An 18671-nucleotide genomic window follows, 5' to 3' on the forward strand; every position below is an offset into this window, starting at 1 on the left:
TATTAAAATTAATTTGTCACCCGTAAGTACATGAAAAGCCAAGTTCAAGTCGATGTTTAGTTGTAGGAGCGCTCTGCACTGCGATTCTTGCCCAATAGGTGGATGCAGGAGCTGGAATGTTCCCTCCTGGCCAACTTCATTTGAAACTGGTTCTTTGGGGTTTTGCTTGTGGCCAGAGCTCAACGGTGGGGTGCTTTTCTTCTTGGACCTTAAGAGGGCTGTTGCACAACGTGAACCGTTTTTGCAGTTGTGACCAAAGGACAGAAGCAAGTGAAGGTAATGGACAGTAATTAATGATGCTGGTTGTTAGCGTGCTTGATTGCTTGTATCCTGCATGCATGCAGAGTAATTGTGTGCATCTTGTTAAATAATGTGCTATGGAGGGTGGATTTCTAAGAGGAAATCCAAAAGGATTTGGCTTTTTGAAGAAGTACCCCCAGGTGATCTGCCCAGAGAGCTACTGGCACACGGATGCAGCCATTCAGCAGGAATGTGTGCATGAATGCTGACACCATGAGGCACCAAGCTGTGATGGGTGCAGCCACTCCCCCAGCCCAGCAGGCACCGTCCAGCCAAAATTGGGTCTCTCACCTTACTTATTACTCACTCAGTGTAACGTGATGAACGATCCATCAAACCCACTCCCTTTCCTCTCTCAGTATCCCCATGGTTAATGTGATTGATGAAGTGTGGTACCCTGAATGCTGGATTAACCAGCATGAAGATTCCCCCTGGGTCGTGCTGTTCGTGGTGACGTTGCCTTCATCACAGCTCAGCCAGCAGGCATCCCATCAGACAGTGCAGTGATTCACAATGGCTCGTTCAGCATGGGCAGCCCTTCCAGATCCCAGCAGAGCATCCAAGCTGGTCACAGGCTGTTTCCAGGTGGCCACCAGCATCAGCACAGCTCTCAGAACATAGTTTCTTATATCTGACCAGTGATTAAGTCATTTGTTAATTTAATAGCACATGTGCAAAGTGGTTTATTGGTTTAGACTGGGATTGGAAAACTTGAATCCAAGCCCTCACTTGTCATAGCAATGCCAGCACACCTGGGGGCACATCCAGAAGAGCCAAGGTATGTGGAGCAGCATCCCATGAGGTTCCTCCTCCTGTCCTCCTGCTCAGTGACCACACCAGCCACACTTGGGGCACCCAGCAGGTGAATCATAGGATCATCAAGGTTGGAAAGACCACTAGGACCATCTAGTCCAGCTCTCAGCCCATGCCTGTCACTGCTCTAGACTTTCATTATGTGCAACATCTGTCCTTTTCTTGAACACCCCCAGGAACACTGACTCCACCACCACGCCAAGCAGCCTGTGCCAAATACAGGCCAGGTGGATGGAACAGGCTTGGGGGGGGGAATAAAACCTAACACTTAAGTGATACCGCTTTGGTTAAATAATATTTTGTGCCAGCAAAATTAGAATTACTCTTTTCCCCTTTCCTATTTTCAAGTTTTGTTGGGGATTTGTATTCATGTTTTTTTCCAGTATTTTTCAAGCATTTTCATTTGAAGGATTTCACAGCTCATCCTTTTGATCCTTTTTGATTTTCCTTCATCTTTCTTCATTTTCCTCTCTCTCTCCTGTCAGATTCTCGACATCTGTCAATTTTTCTACAAAGCCATTTGTTTGTTTGTAGAAAAGATGCTCCTATGGAAAATCTCAGTGAATCTCAACTCTCTCTGGGAATGCCCGTGGAGGTGCTGGGCTCACAGGCACGGGCTGCTGGTTGGACTCCATGATCATAGTGGTCTTTCTAACCTTAATGATGATTCTATGAAATGGAAAATACTAAATAGGTAATAGAGGTGCACCGGAATGCAGGAGGGATAAATAAGAGCAGAGGGGTCTTGGGATGGAGCTCCAAGCCCTGGAGCAGAGGGACATGGGTGAGCACTGCCCTTTGCCACCCCAAGCTGCTGTTTGCAGCCCCACTGAAGGCTGTCCTTGCCAGCATGGTGGGAATGAACCCAGGGAGATCATTTGGACCCAGACCAAAAGAAGTTGAATAAGGAAAGGCACTGTCCTTGCTGGGCTTTCCTCCTGCATCTTGGCTAATCAGGTGACTGATTATTTGCTGAATATTTAACTAGCACATCTAATATGATCTTTGCTTTATAAATGATAAATCAAGCAGCTTTTTTAAAGCTATACCTTGTCATAGTCTCTCCTCCAGCACTTTCATGGGCAGGAATAATTATTTAGTGCACATCGCATGTATAATGAATTTTCAGGCATACTTGTTTGATCTATAGCCTTGGAAATAAAAATCCCATTAGTCTAACAAGCTCACCAATTATTCCCTGAGATCACTGAGCCCATTTGAGTGAAGAAAGTTACACAAAATTGAAAGTGAATGGGGAATGGTGCAATATGTTGTTTCACAGAGTGAAACGTTATCAAATTGCATCTCATATCACAGTTGGAGGGGAGGGAAGAGCAGAGAGCTTGGACCTGCACCACCACACGTGGTGTAGCTGCGCCTGTAGCAAATTCCCACCCTCTCCCAGTCCCCTTGGGCTCCTGGAGGTGGTGGAAACATTGCCAAAGAGCCACTTCTGTGGGTGACCACCTCTCTCCATTGCCTTGGTCAAGCAGCCACAGCAGTCAGTTCTGAAGGGATGCCACAACTGCATGGTGCTCCACACCTCCCCCGGCACCCCCAGGGTTCACTGGGACGAGGGAGCACCAGGCTCCATCTGCAAATAAAGGAAGTCAGAGAGCAGCCTGATTAATTCCTGTTTGCTTTCAGGGCTGCTGGGAGCTGCTTCTAGTGATTAGAGGGGGGCAGAGGACACTGCAGCAGCAGCAAAGAAAGGGAGTGATTAGAGAAAATGCTTTAACAAACACACACAGCATCAGCATTTCTAACTTTTAAGCACTTCGTTCTGCACCTTCAGAAGAATGGTTTTTTACTGCTGATTTTCTATTCCTCTTTGAAGCAGTCACCTCTGTGAGCCTGAAAGGCCATCTGCCATCTTGAAGCCCTGACATGTGGCACCCAGCAGGAGCTGGGTGATTGGGGCTTGATTGGGGGCTTGTGCCCCCAGCACCTGATAACATACCTGAAGCATGCAGGTCAAGGCAGAGCACGTTCACTTGCATGCTGACCATGCTGCAGCTCAGCTCATGCATGGGGAACAGGTGGGTGCAAAGCAAGGTCAGCACAGATGGGCTCTCTGCAGGCTGACACAGCCCATGCTCTCATTTACTCTCCCCCACCCCTGTTAACTGAGCCTTCTGTTGGCTTGCTTCAAATGACCATGGCGCCACGTGCTCAGTCAGATCTGATTGTTTCTATTAAAGCTCCAAAAAGAGCATTTTCCCCTATGTCTCTAGAAGGAAACGTACAAATGTAAAACATGGGGGAAGAAAAAGCAAGTGGAAATAACAAGAGAAAGGCACAAGTGCAGTGATCAAGCAGTGAAATGCAAGTATTAGCCTGTCACATTCAGTACTGTCCAGATAACCCTGGAAAGAATTTGCTTACTGAATCCCTTCGAACATATGTAGCAGTGCTTGGGCTCTGTGGTCCCATGCAAACAGGACCATGAGCCACTTAGGTTAACGTTTGTCAAGTACTCAGACACAGCACGTTAATTAAGAGTTGGAACAGATGGGCATCCATGGATTGCATCTGAGCAGGTTCAGGAAGGAGTGCCCTCCGCTCTTCCCAGGAGCTGCTAATTACCACCCATCAGCAGATCACAGCTCCAGCATTGAAGCATGCTGAACTGTGTGGGAAGGCTCCTGGTGCAGCCGACTACAGGCAAGCTGTTTAAGTTGCCCTAACTTTCCCAAGATGTACGAATTTGCACCTTACACTTGGCCATCTGTTTTTCTCCATATGGTTGCCCAGGTAGCTACAAGAGAAGAAAACCCACAGCAAAGCTGTCACTGTGCTCTTGCATGGAAGCAGGCTCAGTCCCCATGCAGACAAGCCCTGGGGTGGGCCACCAAGCCTGGCTGGACATGGACAGACCTGCATGGCTTGAAGACTTGCCATCCACTGTCCTGTCCAATGGGAAACAGGCTGCTGAGACCCCTGCCCTGGTATCCAAAGGCATGGCAACTGTGGACAGGAGTGGTTTTACCCACTCACATGGAATGGTCGAATTTTTACCCATTCTGGACCAAAATGGACCCATGACTTTGGCCACGTGGAAGTCACAACTCACAGGTTCCAGTGGAAATCCCCTAGAGAAAATCCTTCATGTAGGCAAGAGTACCTCTGTGCTTCCAAGGTATTCAGATCAAGGTTGCCCTGTGTTTGGTAGGTCATGAAATGAAAATGATGGACTGGGGATGGAAGTCACAGGGAGGATCTCCTGGTTATGGGTGAGTCCAGCTCAGGTTCTTCCTGGGCTTGGAATCAAAGTGGTGCTGGCTCAGTTAGCCTAAGCATCATTGAAAGCAAAAGTAATCTTGAGAAGAACTTGCCATTGCCCCCAGAACTGGAGCAGCTGGTAGGGCCAGGAGGAAGCAGGGTCACCCCAGCAAGGCAAAGCTGGAAACATCCAGGCAGAAGTCTAGCCTACAAAGCTCTTTGGCTTTTCAATACCAGCCCTAGGCGAATGTAATGGCTTTGGCAATAGCACAGGCTGTGAACTTGGCTGCAGTGCTTTCAGGATGTTTAGCTTCAGCTCTTAAGTAAAATTGCCCCTTATAAATAGCTCTTCAGGGATGCTCATTGGTGGATGAAGGAGGCTTAGAAAGAATGGAGAACAACTGAAAGGCTGTGCCAGGGTTAAGGCTCAGCCCATGATCCTGGAGCCCAGGATCTCCTCTTGGAGGCTCACAGAGCCCCGTGCTCCAAGGCACCATTTTTTAGTGATGTGACTTCGGAAAGCAGAAAGAGAGCCAGAGAATTTGTCTGCTTTTTTTTTTCACTTGAAAAGCAATGCAGGCAGTGACCATGGCCAAAGAGTAAAGATGATCCGCTTAGCCAAACACTTGTCCACCTGCAAAAGCTACAAGAGGCCTTGCTTGGTTTATGGGAAACAGTTTTCTGTCTATTTACAAGGCTTCTTATCATCTGGTCTCCATCAGGCGGTTTTCCATCAAGAACCTTTATACCTACTTGTGATCCCATTTGGCATCTCCTGGTCCACAAAAAAAACAAGAGGAGAGGAGAGGAGAGGAGAGGAGAGGAGAGGAGAGGAGAGGAGAGGAGAGGAGAGGAGAGGAGAGGAGAGGAGAGGAGAGGAGAGGAGAGGAGAGGAGAGGAGAGGAGAGGAGAGGAGAGGAGAGGAGAGGAGAGGAGAGGAGAGGAGAGGAGAGGAGAGGAGAGGAGAGGAGAGGAGAGACCCATAAACAGACAGAGCACAGTTTCTCTCCACTCTGCAGCAAGCTTGGCCTAAATGCTGGGACAAGGCTACTCAGTTCTGTACTGGTTTGTGTTGCTGGAAAGAAATTCTACCACAATTTCAGATATATTATCATAGGGGGGATTTACTAAATAAAACATGAAAGTCCTGATTAACATCCATGCTGTTTCATTGGACTACTTAACTTGATATTAAATGCAATTAATTTTGCCCAACGCTTTTTTTTGTTCTTTTTAAGTCAGATGAGTGCTACCCTCTCCCAGTGGAGGCTGCAGTTTCCCATGGTTCAGCTGTTAGCAGAGGACAGCAATTCAGAGAACCCAGTATCCTCTCCCCTAAAAAAAGCTCTACAGAACAACTTCAGCTTCTTCACACATTCCCATGTACAGCATGGTCCCAGTAGGCACAAGCTTATCTTCTACTGAGATGCTGGGAGCCTGGTCTAAAACGAAATGGCTTTTTGATTGCACAGGAATGGGAGACAGCATCTTCTCTAGGTTCTGTTGACTGAATATGACTCAGCTCCCAGGCTGTTGTGACCCCCATTCCCCAGCTCAGCAGTTGCACCTCACAGACATAATGCCCAGCCTCTCATCCCCAGGTCAGCTCTGGCTCCTGTTGGTGGGCTATTCCCTCCTTGCTATGCTAGACATCAAGCTGATGGCTCTTGCTGCACATCCATGAGCTCCACACAGAGATGAAAAAGTTGGCAACAAGGATCTTCCCTTGTTATTCCTAGAGGGAAGAGAATCAGGAAAAAAGCAGCTTCCCTGACCCGTCACAAATGCCAACCTGAGGGGACCTAACAAAGAGGTGATCTCCCCACCTGAGGCTTGGGACACCCTTGTTCCCCGTGGTTGCTGAAAGAACCCATTGATGTCTCAAAAGGAAACTGAAATAGTCTTGTTTTGTGCTAAAGCTCACAGCCTCTGCAGCACCATCCTGTGGAGGATCGGCCCTTGGGCTCTACGAGGACCCCTGCACATTCAGGAAAGCAACAGGTGAGGGCTGCCAAGCCAAAGGCAAACAGAAAGCAGGAAGGAGAACATCCCCCTCCAGCACTCCCTGCAGAGCTGAGCCCCGCTCCGTTCCCCTCCCGTCCCACACAGGAGCACAAGACAAACGATTTCTGCTGAAATTCATTACTGAGTTCCAAAGGGCTCGTGAAGATGGATGTGTCCCCTGGACTGGACAGATGGTAGGAAGGTGGAGAAAGAAAAAGAAACGACAATTCCACAAATCAAGCTCCGTAAAGACATCCTTTAGGTGTGAAGGTGCCCTGCTCACTGCCATGTTTGCTTCCTGCAGTGCTTCCAGCAGCTGGGTGTGCATTGCTGGGCACCCTGCCTGTGCCACAGCCACCGAGCCCATGGGTTTCCCTGCTGGGATGGAAGCTTTGCCCTCCCACCACGCACTCTGCTATTGCTTTTCCCTCAGCTGTTGTTTATCCTCTCTGCCCGGCTCCCAACACCTGTATCTGTTTGATTGAGAGTCACACTGGAAGGAGAGGATGAAGATCAAAGCTCCTCTGGTGTTCACGGGCTGTCTGCAAACAGGCCGTGTAGATCAGCCTGCTGCTGCATGCCAGCTGAGCTTACAAAGCAAGCATCATTTTTGCCTTCGCTTTTCACATCATCTCCCAGCAATTCAGTGTTTAAAGGAAAAGCTTTGTACTTCTTCCCTTCTGTCTGAACATTTTTTGAGAGTGAAAAGGGTTCTGAAGAACGTTTTGTCTTGTCATTTCTTTGAGTGATGGGGGAGCAATTGAAAGACACTTTCTCCTAGAGATTTAAAGAGAAGGTAACCACAGATACAGATCTCAGAACTGAAATGAAGAAAAAAAAGAAAACAACCCAAAACTTTGAAACTGGGAACTGGCTTGTCTGTAGAACAACAGAGTGTTTGTAAATCAGTAGAACAAGCAAATGGTGACTTCTGAGCTGGAGCAGCAGGTATCTGCTATGTCCGTCCAGCCAGCCAGCTTCTGTGCTGGTTTCAGTCTCTTATTTTTCTAGAGAATCAAATGAAGCACCCTTCCCTCTGGCTTCTATGTTTGCATCTCTGCATCTCTGTTTCTTGGGCGTTTTGAGCAGGGTGCTGCTCAGAATCAGTGAGGTCTCAGGTGTGCCAAACATTGCCCCTTCAGCCAGAAGGTTCAAGAGAAAGCCTCTGTTTTCCCTCTGCTACCCACTGACTTCTTTTAAAAGATGTTGGAGCCAAGAGCAAAGATGCCAAAGTGCACCCCTATGGAGCCTGCCATGCCAACACCTACAGGCCCAGCTCTGGTGGCCCATTTCCCGTGGAGCCCCACCAGCTCCAGGTGCCAAAGATGAACCAAACTCAATTCTCATCACCCTTACTCAGCAATCCACCTCACCCAGCAGCATGCTGACTTGCTGGACACCATACCTGCAAACCTCCCTTGCCAAGCAGCCTGCTGGCATGGCATCATCAGGGCAAATGCAGCTCAAAGAGGCAGCAAGGTGGCAGCTGGAGGAGGAAGGACCCCAGCCTTAGACCTCTGGGTTATGTAAAACAGGCAAAAGCTGAGACAAGAGCCGATAACCAGCATCATCTTCATTGACCATGGACTCCAAAGCACCAGTTGGCTTTGAGGAACCCCATCCTCCAGGAGTATTTGCTGCAGCTGTGTCCTGGCCAAAGGACACAACTCACCATGCATCCGAGGCACAATCCCTAACAAAAGCCCCTTAGACTTACCAAAGGAAGTTAAGGAGCTGAGGATCGAGTACCAAGCAGGAGAGCTTGGCTTTGCCAACAGAGGGACACTGAGCATCACTGCTTGGAGGGCACTTGGACTATTTGGGATGAGATCTGTGTTGGTGCAGCCTCCAATATCAGCCAGAGTTTTGCTGTAGGTTTCAACAATACAGATTTAGCCCTTACCCCACCTCTAATATGTCTGTTTCTTGTAGTCAGAAGAAAAATGAACAAATATAAATCACGAAGAATTTATCTGACAATGGCAAGGAGAAAAATATGAATAATTTATTTGATGGATATTATTCATCCTTCCACAAAGCCAGCCAAGTAATGAAAACATTTATTCACAAATCATTTTGGTGAAGGTTGAAAAGTTTGTAGAATGAATTATTCATGAGTGCGATTTGACTCCCTAAAAAGCCCAAATGGGTGGCTGACCTTGAAGAGGAGGACGGCGTCAGAGCTGCACCTGTCTTAGGCCTTCCTCATGCCTAACATCAAGGTGGGAGCTTTGGATTGTGGAAAATGGGATGTTCACTTACAAGGCAGCCCCAGAACTGGACGGTCGTGGTGTCATATGGCCGTGCTAGAGGTCCACAATTGCTTTCTGATGGAAGCAAAAGGATGGCTCTTCCCACCAGCCGTGCTCCAAAGAGTGCAGGAGTGCCCATTGCTCCATACAGACCATGCTAGAAAGACCTGAAACAAATGCTTTTGCTGCCAGAGGGAGTGCAGCTGCCTTTTCACATCTTCTGTACAGTTTATTCCATTATCAGAGCTCCTTCCTCCATCCTTTATGGCAACTTTCAGACTGATGAAATAAGCCAAATGGGTCCATATTCCCTCTAAATAATACAAACAATATTCAAGCAAGGTTATAGCTGCCACAGATGAAAATATGATATTTATGTCCCCCTGAATTCCAGTCCCTACTTTATGATCCCAGCTCTTCCAAAGAGGGTCACAAATCTACACCAAATTCCCAGGCTTAGGGTTTTGCATTCAGATCCTCTAAGATATCTAAAATTACATGAAGATTGACTGCTCCCTATTGGCCATCCATATGCAGAGGCACAGAAACGTGCATTATTCCAACATGACTGCTGAGTGAATTGCCATCTGCTTTCAAGCAGCAGAAGAGGAGACATTTCTAAGACCAGACTGGCCAACCACAAAACTTGTCATGGTTTGGTGCCATTCATCTCACAGTCGTACCAAAAGCAAAGCTGCTTCTTGGAAATGGACGCAAACAATTCATTCTCTATTGGTGAACGAAGCCAGGTTGGTACCCAGGGTAAGCCAGGTTGCTTAGGAGATTTTCAGTCCTTTTGGGGAAGTACTGTGAGAACTCTGGGCATACGGCATTTGCAAGGTCCTCTCTCTTCCCAGAAGAGCTGGTTATTACAGAGGATGCGGAAATGAAAACAAAAGTTCATGAAGGCTGAACAGATGACAGCTATTTCTTTTCAACAAAGACCCTGAAGCATTTTGGGGGAGGAAAGGGTGGAAAGGTGGGATGGCTCAGTGCACAGGGACGGAGTTGACCTCAGGGATATTCAAATCCACTTCACTGCAGTCACCAAAAGCTAAAGTATCCTCAGGTGAGACACCACCCTGCACCTACCCCCGAAGATTTTCATTGCCTTCCCCCTAATTACTGGCCCAGTGCTTGCTACTGGCTGCCATTGAACCACCCTCAGTGCCTACCAAGACAGAGATTTAAGGAAAAACTGAGCTACTTGAACCAGCCAGCGAGCTGTTTGTTTGTTTTAAAAGAATCCTAGAATGGCCTGTGTTGAAAAGGACCTCAAAGATCATCTAGCTTCAACCCCCTGCCACAGGCAGGGTTGCCAACCACCAGACCAGGCTGCCCAGAGCCACATCCAGCCTGGAAAAGAAACAGTGAAATCTCTATCCTGACATTATTCTAGCTTCATTTTTTGCTGCTTTTCCCTTACTACTTCTGGGTATTTCCACATTTTTATATCTGAAGTGAGTTCCCCTTCGTTCTGTTTATATCTGTGAGCTGCAAAACCCCTTCAGCAGGTGTGATTTCCCCTTTCCCTTCTCCCGTTTTGCTTGCACAGGACAGACATCCCTGTAAGGACCAGCATCACCAGCAGTGCCTCATGCAGGTGGGTGCCCCCAGCTGAGTGAGCCCTGTGGCAGCCCCCACAGCACATGCATGGTAGTGGGGGCCGAGGGCGGGTGAGACACACAGCTGTGGAGCCCAGCTGAGCACAGCAAAGGGAACTGCTGCAACAGAAAGGCAACAGGGCTTGGGACGGTGCTCCAGCTGCAATAAGATGCTGGTGCTGCACCTCAGGGATCTTCAGCCTGGGGCCAGCACTTCACTCTCCCCAGGATGGAAGAGGAGGGCACGCTGCTACCTCTGCCATGGGATGACCAGAGAAGGCTGCTGGTGGCAGAGAGAAGGGGGGAGCAGCGTTTGGGCAGCACTTGTTCTTGGGGAGCAAGAGAACAGCACGTAGCAGTGAGTGGGCATTGAGGTGAGCCCTGGGTGGTCAAATGGGACCCATCATGCTGGGCTCAGAGGCCAAACAGCTCCACGTGGCTCCAACGTCCTCACACCCGCCAGCAAGCCTCGCAAAAAAGAATAAAAGCATTCACCATCTGTGCATCTCCAGCACAGAGCCTCTGCAGGAGGGCATCAGATGAGACATCGCCCATCCCAGCACCCATCACAGGGGTGGGACAACCATCAGCTTACCCAGCACCAAGCCCCTGCTTCTAATAGAAACCTAAAACCAAGCTCTGTGCCTCTTTGATGCTGAGCATCTCCACTGTGTGTGGCTGCACCCCCCCCTTGCTGGGAGCAGCCCTCGCCCCACCGTTCCCTCCTCTCCCAGCTCGATGGGGTTTTTAGGAACCAACCACAGCTCTGTAGTGAATCCACAGTGCTCCCAGCAGTGCGAGGAGGCGGCTCTTACCAGGAGCAAAGTGTGGGCAGTGACTCCGTGGGCTTTTTCTCTACTGAAACTGTAATTAATGTGCATCCTGAGTACTCAGAGCAGGGAGAAATACAGCTTCACAGCAGTTGAGACGCATCTCATTAGTGCCGAAACCACCGCGTCGTCAAAATGCACAATGTGCAGCAAGGAGAAGTCGTGTGATTGAATTCCCACCAAAGCACAGTTCATCTGCACTGCCCTCATCTGGAGCTCAGCACAGCTGCCTGCAAAAGAGGAGACACTGGGATTCCACCCGTTACAGCACAGAGGTGTGGGGCAGTGTTCTCAGGGCTCAGCGTGGCAGACGGGGACCCCAGGGTGTCTCTAACTGAGGACCTCTGGAAGGGCTGTAGGGGCTGCGCTGGCCACAGCCACAGGAATGCATAAAGGCAGCCCTTACCTGCATAAATCCTTTGGCACTAATTAATAAATCACGGGCACCATTCATTATTCTAGGCTGGGTTGCTACAAGTGGCAGTGATTGCATAAGTCATTTCATGTGCACAGCTGACAAGCGTGCTGCCAGCAGCACAAACACACGGGGCAATAAATTCTGCAGGGCTGCACACTGCGGGTTCTTCCCCCACCCATTGGTTTTAAAGGGTAAATTATCTTTCATTTAGAGAAATCTATTGAAAGCTTCCAAAGACAGCAACCAGGGGAAGAGAGGAGAGACACGGAGGGAGCAGCGGTGATGTTCCAGGGGCTGCTGGAAGCAATTAGTTGCCTCCAGCCTTGGCCTTGACCTGGAGCTGCAATATCTGTATCTGCCATAGAGGTGGATTTTGCCCACCGAGGTGCAAGGGATGCTGAGCTGCAGCTCCTGAACCCGCAGTGCTGCCCCGGAGCTTTGGTCCCCTCCGACTTGGCCAGGCACATCCCATCATTTCCGTTCTTCAGATCCCATCCTTCAGCTCTAACAAGAGAATAATTTTAATTAAGGTAATTAAAAATTTATTTGCATTTGAATTTTAAGTAGGTCTTAATTGGGAGCTGCTGCGAGGAGCCCTCCGGCAGCATCAGCACCACGAGGAGCAGCGGAGGGGGTGGGAGAGGAGGGGCAGCAGCGAGGGGTGAAGGAGGGACAGCAGTGCCTCTGTTACACAGACAGCCCAGTGTGGCCATGGCCAAAGTGCTGCCTGGTGATGCTTGAGCAGGACGTGCCCATCGATGCAGCAGTGGCGTGGACTCAGTGAGGCCTCATGGCCGCTGCATGTGGGTTCCTCACCCCCCAGTTATCGCTGGGAGGCTCTAATTGAGCCCCTGGTCTGCCAGGCAATGGGAGACTTCTCAGTGGACAAGGGTTGTCCCCAGTGCTTCTCGTTCATCCCCCCAACACACAGCCAGCCTGAGGTTGGTGTGATGGGAGGCATAACGCATCCGGATAATGGCCCTGCTGAAAACACCTGCTAATCAGTTAAGTGGTGCCCAGCACCACTTAATTCTGCAGCTCTGCCATCACCATCTATCTGTAATGAGAGCATTTCCTCGGTCACAGTATTAATCGTAATGGATTTATTAAGAATGTAAGGGGGAAGGGACATTCCCTCCCCCAGGAGCACGGTTTGGCACCAGCTCTCCTTAGTGTGCAGATTTTTACTGTTACAACTCCATCACACAATCAGAGGTTCCTCTGATGCTGACACCCAACAGAACAGTGCCACTGAGCCCCATTTTCCCCTGAACCCTTCTCCTCCAAGCAGGCTTCTGGGCGCACAACTCCACATTGGCAGCATGCCTCCCTCTCTGTGTTTGACATGTTCTGGTTCTAATTCGTTGAGCATGAGTTGCAGCCTGGGTAATTAGATTAGTCTTAATTAGTATGGATTACCACACACCGCCATGCTGCAGACTTCCCTGCAGCCAATGCTGTGTGGTCCCACCGGCTGCTGGCCTTAAAAAGAACAAGTGAGAGCCCACCTAACTACTGACAGGTGTGGGGCTGTCAAACAGGGGCTGGAGGGGGACGTAGGGATGCTCCCAGAGCTGAGCATCTCTCCTATGGAGACAGGCTGAGGGAGCAGGGGGTGTTCAGCCTGGAGAAAGGAAGGTTTGGATACAACATGGAAGGAACTTTTCACTCAGAGGGCAGTGTGGCACTGGCACTGCTGCCCAGAGCTGTGGGTGCCCCATCCCTGGAGGTGCCTGAGGCCACGGAGGGGCCCTGGGCAGCCTGAGCTGGGGGAGGTGCCCCTGCCCATGGGTGGGGTTGGACGATCATTAAGGTCCTTCCCATCCCAACCATTCTGTGCTAAATAACACTGTGCCCAGCTGGGCCAGGACAGAGGTGGATCAAGAGGCTCTCTCCATGGGGCCAAATCCATGTCATGCCACAAAAAGGAGCACGGTTTGACTCACACCAGCTTGCTTCCAGCTTCAGAGCCGCTGAGTTTCAGACTTCCCAGGCAGCTGCACTCTGGGGCTCAGCTCAGGAGTGCTGCCATTAAAAATGAGCTGCCAGCAGCTGCCAGCAAGTCCCTGACGTTATGAAGCCATTAAGCAGTCGATCTGATCAGTTTTCCACTGTCGCCCCGCTGCCATCCAAGCTCCCATCCATCACCCCCAGCTCAGCACATCCATCTCTGTGCCCCAGCGCCGATCCCTGGATGGTGACAGTGCCACCGATGTGGCCGATGTGAAACCCAGCTGCCTCATTGCATGAGAACACGTTCTGCATGGCGGTGGGTGAGGGCAGGGTGCAAGAGGCTGATGGCAGAAGCACTGGGGACAATGCCCCCATCCTGCTGCAGGCCTGTGGTGGGATGCGAGGCGGCAGTGGGTGACGCCATGAGTGAGAGGGACCCTTTGCATCCCTGCCTGAGGCAAGGGGTTGGAACTGGATGATCTTTAAAGTCCCTCCTAAACCAAACCATTCTGTGTTTTCGTGATTTGCTGAGGCACTCAGGGGCCCAGTGTTCCTTGCAGCAGAGCTGGGTTTTCCCATCCAAGTGCTGGGATTTTACCTCCAGGACCCAAGTTCTGGCCCAGCTCTACTCACTGGGGCACAGAACAACACCCCAGGAGGACACAGCCGATCATGGCACCCCTGGTAGCCAAGGGACAGCTGACACAGTCTGAACACTGACTGGTGATGACCACAGTTGAACAAGACACCAGCTCAGCACAAGCACCATGTGCTCACCCAGAGCTATCTTGTGGATGAGCAGCAACAAGTGGAGACCTTGTCTCAACCTCAGGCACGGGCTCAAGCTCAGAACATGAGCCTGGAGCCAGCTTTGCTCGTGAAGGACACCTGGGCTGCAGGGGGTCTGTAAGCTGCCACTCATTGGCTTTGAATTTAAATTCATGCTCCTCTCTCGGCTCCCAGTGGGGACATTGAAGTGGCACCAAGTGTGCAGCAAGCAAAATAGAGTTCTCTGAAATGGCACCAGCAGGATTATGAGAGCTTTGTCAATATTTGGCCAGAATGGAGGTGAAACTGAACCGAGTGAGGCTAAGAAATAATGTCAGATATTGGATTGTGAAGTGTAGTTGATCGCCCACAGTGGCAGCTATTGAGGCAGTACCAGCTGCTAAGCTGAAAAGTCCTTTTTTTTCCCTTTTCCTCCCTTCCTTTGTATTTTAACTTCAAGTAAATTGATCACAAATTACATATTGTGCAGCCACAGAGCCGGCTGGTACAGAAAATCAGCAACCTGGAACGCTCCGCAGGGAGAGCTAAATCCACAACTTGTTCCATGCTAATAAGGGAAGAACAGAGTCCTTCCATGGAGCTGCCCAGGGACCGGCCGTGTTCTCCCACAGTGGAGGGACTGGAGCAGTTCAGGTCCTTCTCAGGCAGAGATGCTCCCATGGACAAACCGGGCTTTGCTGAACCTGTGGTGCCCACACCCAAGGGGACAGGGTGGGAGACAGCAGCAGTGGAGCATGGCCACAGGGGTCTCAGGGAGATGCCTTCCCATAGCAGATGTCCCCACCATGAGAACCATTAGGAGCAGCACCTTGCTGCTCCCCTCTGCTGGGGAAAGCGAGGATGCTCAGCCCCCTCCATCTCCACAGCTCCAATGCCAACAGCTGTTTGCAGCCTTTTCAATCACCACTGCTTTGAAACAGCAGATGTTTCATCCCAGAAACATGGACACGGTCAGAGCTGTGACATTTCAATCAGAGCAGCCCCTTGTGCTCAAATTCAGGCCAGGCATTAGGCTGCAGTGGTGGCACTCCAGCCCCTTCGTCCCATGCCACACACCCTGCACACCCATGAGGAAGGGGTACTCATGGGCCCCCTTCTCCTCGCACACCACACCTGGTGGTGCTGGCATGGGAATGCTCAGAGCTGGAAACACAGGATTTGTCCCCATGTTGAATCTTTTAACCCTTCCCCAAACCAAGCTGCACCCTGAACAGATCCTGGCATCTGCATCCTCTCATCCACTCGCCCATCCATCCATCCCCAACCTCACCTTGCCATGAGAAGGGCAGGAGCAACCCTGCACCCCAGCGTGCTGTCCGTGGGGACACGGGATCCCTTCGCTCTCAAAGCCCAGCTCCATCCCTCCCCAGGTGCTCTGGGCCCCCAGGCAGTTCCTGGGCCAGACAGCAAGACATAAGGCTGCCTCACCACCAGGCCACCACTGCACACAGACTTCCCACCCAGCAGCTGTGTGAAATGACAACAAGCCCAAACGTTTTTCTAAGGAATTTAAAAAAAAAAAAAAACAACGATGCACAAGTCAGATTCCATTGTCACGTCAAACCCAGCGTTAGTTAGAAAACAGCGACAGATGGCTCTGCATCCCGTATCCCTCAGCCGCCACCAGGGGCTGGAGGACACACGTCCCAGCATGGAGCAGCACCGCCATCAGCAGAGCCACCACACAGCACCGCTGCGTGCCTGAGCACCAGGAGCTCAGTGCAGGACCTGGGCATTCCCTGCACAGAAAGCAGTGCTCTGCTTCAGTCTGTCCCCCAGGACAGATTGTGTTTCAAGCACACGGGTCCCCATCCCTTCCCTCCTGCACATGGGCACGCAGGTCCTGTCCCCCCCTCCCGCACAGCCCAAGCAGAGCATGGAGGCAGCAGTGATTTTTCAACCGGTCATCATAGATCTGCAGCTCAAAAATCCCAGCAAGATGCAGAACCAGAACTGTAGGCTTGCAGGGAGCTCCGTGCCTGAGCCATCTGCTGCAGGCACAGCCTGAACATCCCTGCTCCTTCCCCGTGCTGCTCCCACCAGGTCTGGGAAGGTGAAGGAACTCCGAGAGCACCTGAGAGGGCTGCAACCTCACTGCACAGTGCCCCATGGACCGGGGGTCCCACTCTGCCCTGCCCCAGGGAAATGCTCCCCGAGGGGCAGGGGGAACCTCCACCCAACTGGCTGCTCCCTGAGGCCAGAGTTCCCTTGGTGCTGCAGCACCGGTGGTGTTTCAGGGTGAGAAAGGAAAAGCGGGAGATGAAAACAAAACAAAATGCAAGGAAGAAATTATTTTCATTAACGGTTGGCAGCCAACCCCGACCTTGCTGAGATGGCTCGGGAGCAGGGCTCTGGCCCACGGGCACCAGTGCCACAGAGCGAGAGCCGCAGCGCTCACAGCCCCGAGCACAGAGAGCAGCCCGAGCCGCTCGGTGCTGCAGCGCCTGTCCGGAGATGCAGCTTTGCCTCCCAGTGTCCGTACCCGATATTGCACTGATGGGATCCGCCGAGCCCACCCGGACAGCACTTTCAGCTGTACCTCCGGGTGATGCCCAGCCCAGCCCTGCTGTTGCCTGTGACACTCTCAGGCTGGGATGCTGCCAGAATCCCAGCGAAGGCTCAGTTCTAAACCTCAAACCCTGTGCTCTCATGCCAATACCTGAGCTCCAGGAGTCGGCTAGTCCTGTCCTGCTGCTGCCTCCAGAGAGCAGAGCTCCGTGCTGCCCTTCTGCCTGGCCCTGCCGGGTCCTTCCTGCTGCTGACCAAGCAAAGCTCGCTTGTACATGGAGGTGGTCACAAAGAAGGATGGTGGACATCACAGCAGGTAGCAAGAACAGAAGCACAAGTGCAAGCACATAGCAAAGTTCAGGAGAAGCCTAAAAACAGCAGAGCAGTATGTCCCAGACCAGCTGGAAGCAGCTATCCCCCCATCCTCTCACCAACAAGGGATGCGCTTGGCTGCAGCTCAGGGATGACATGTGGAAGGACATTATGGGGTTCCCACAAGCAAGAGAAGGAGAAACCTCCAAAAACACTCCAAAATGTGGGCTGAAAGTCCTGTTGTGGCTAGCCAGCCCTGGGTTCAGGAGGTGTCAAGCAGAGCTGAAACACCCAGAAGAGAGATGGAGGCTTGGATGGGCTGCTGAGAGCCATGGGATCTGCAAAGCTTACTTTGATTTAATGGACCTTTGTGTTTGAAAATTAAATCAAGAGAACTCTTGTATTTGCCACAGGGCTGAGCATAAGCCGAACGCGCAGGATTTAGAGGCGGAAGAGCTTTCCAGATGAGCAGAGTGCAATTTTGTCCTAAGAACCAAAATAATGATAAAAATAACTAGCATAGGAGAAAGGGAGCTATGAGTGCAGCATACAAATGTCAAACTTCAGATCCTCTCAGCAGAACCATAATAAAAGGGTTTAACCTATTATATCAATTAGTGGTATTACATCTCTAGACTGAGAAGAAACTCATTCTCACAGGCAGGCTAATTCCATACATGCTCTGCATTCAGGGGCTTTTGGCAGCGTGGTGAATTTTAACTGGTAAATAAAAGATCTAATGCTACCAAGTACTGATTCCATTCATATAAAGCAGCACTGGGCAGAGTGATGGATTTTCATTGCTCTAGGGAGGAGAGATCCCCCCACTGCACCAACCCAAGTGGTCTGCAGCCCCGGGGGAGGACACATGCTGAGCTTTATGGTCAGAACTACTGAGAGCAAGGCCTCCTCTGCTACTCCCTTGCAGCCTCTGCAACTGCTCTCTGCATTGCTCACCCGGCTCTCAAAGTAGGAAGATGGGAACTGGTGTGATGAACTCCTGAGCTTGTAAGGAGCCATCACACAGCAATTTCTTTCCTGACTCCCCCAACCCAAACACGCAGCATAAAGAGAAACACTTCCCTGCCACCGCTGGTGGAAGCACCCTATGTCCCCAGGCTCAAAGTACAAATGGAATGTCCTGCCTTCTCTTCCTGAATAACAGAGGTAACAATTGCCTCCTCTGCAAAAGGTTGAAAGCATTGTAAGGACAAAGCCGTGATGAGGCCCATCAATCTGGACTACGTTTCCACCTTACGTTCCAGAATCATATAAAATCCAACAGCAATAAAGCTTTTCCAACTTTGCTCAGGAAAGAAAAAAAAGATTAACTGAAAACCTGAATCTGGATCCCAGTTTTCTGCTTGCCTCCCTTAACAGCAAGTTAACAACACATCTACAGAGAACACTGATACAGCCACAGAGGAGCCCAACGAGGGCAAGTTACCTGCCAGCAGATTGCTATCAGGGACTGCTTCCCAAGAAGGAGAAACCCCAGGCACTGTGGGCAGGCTGGGTACCAGGTGGTGCTTCTGTCACTCACTATTTCTAAGCTGCTACTTCAGTACCTTTAACAGCATGAGCAGTGCTGTGAGGTTTCCTGTCTTGCAGCTAACCTCAGTGCTCCTGCTCAGATACCTTGCTGCGTTTGAGATGGTCAGCTGCA

This window comes from Tympanuchus pallidicinctus, unplaced genomic scaffold (assembly GCF_026119805.1).
Source record: "Tympanuchus pallidicinctus isolate F22 unplaced genomic scaffold, pur_lepc_1.0 scaffold20, whole genome shotgun sequence".
NCBI lineage: Eukaryota > Metazoa > Chordata > Aves > Galliformes > Phasianidae > Tympanuchus > Tympanuchus pallidicinctus.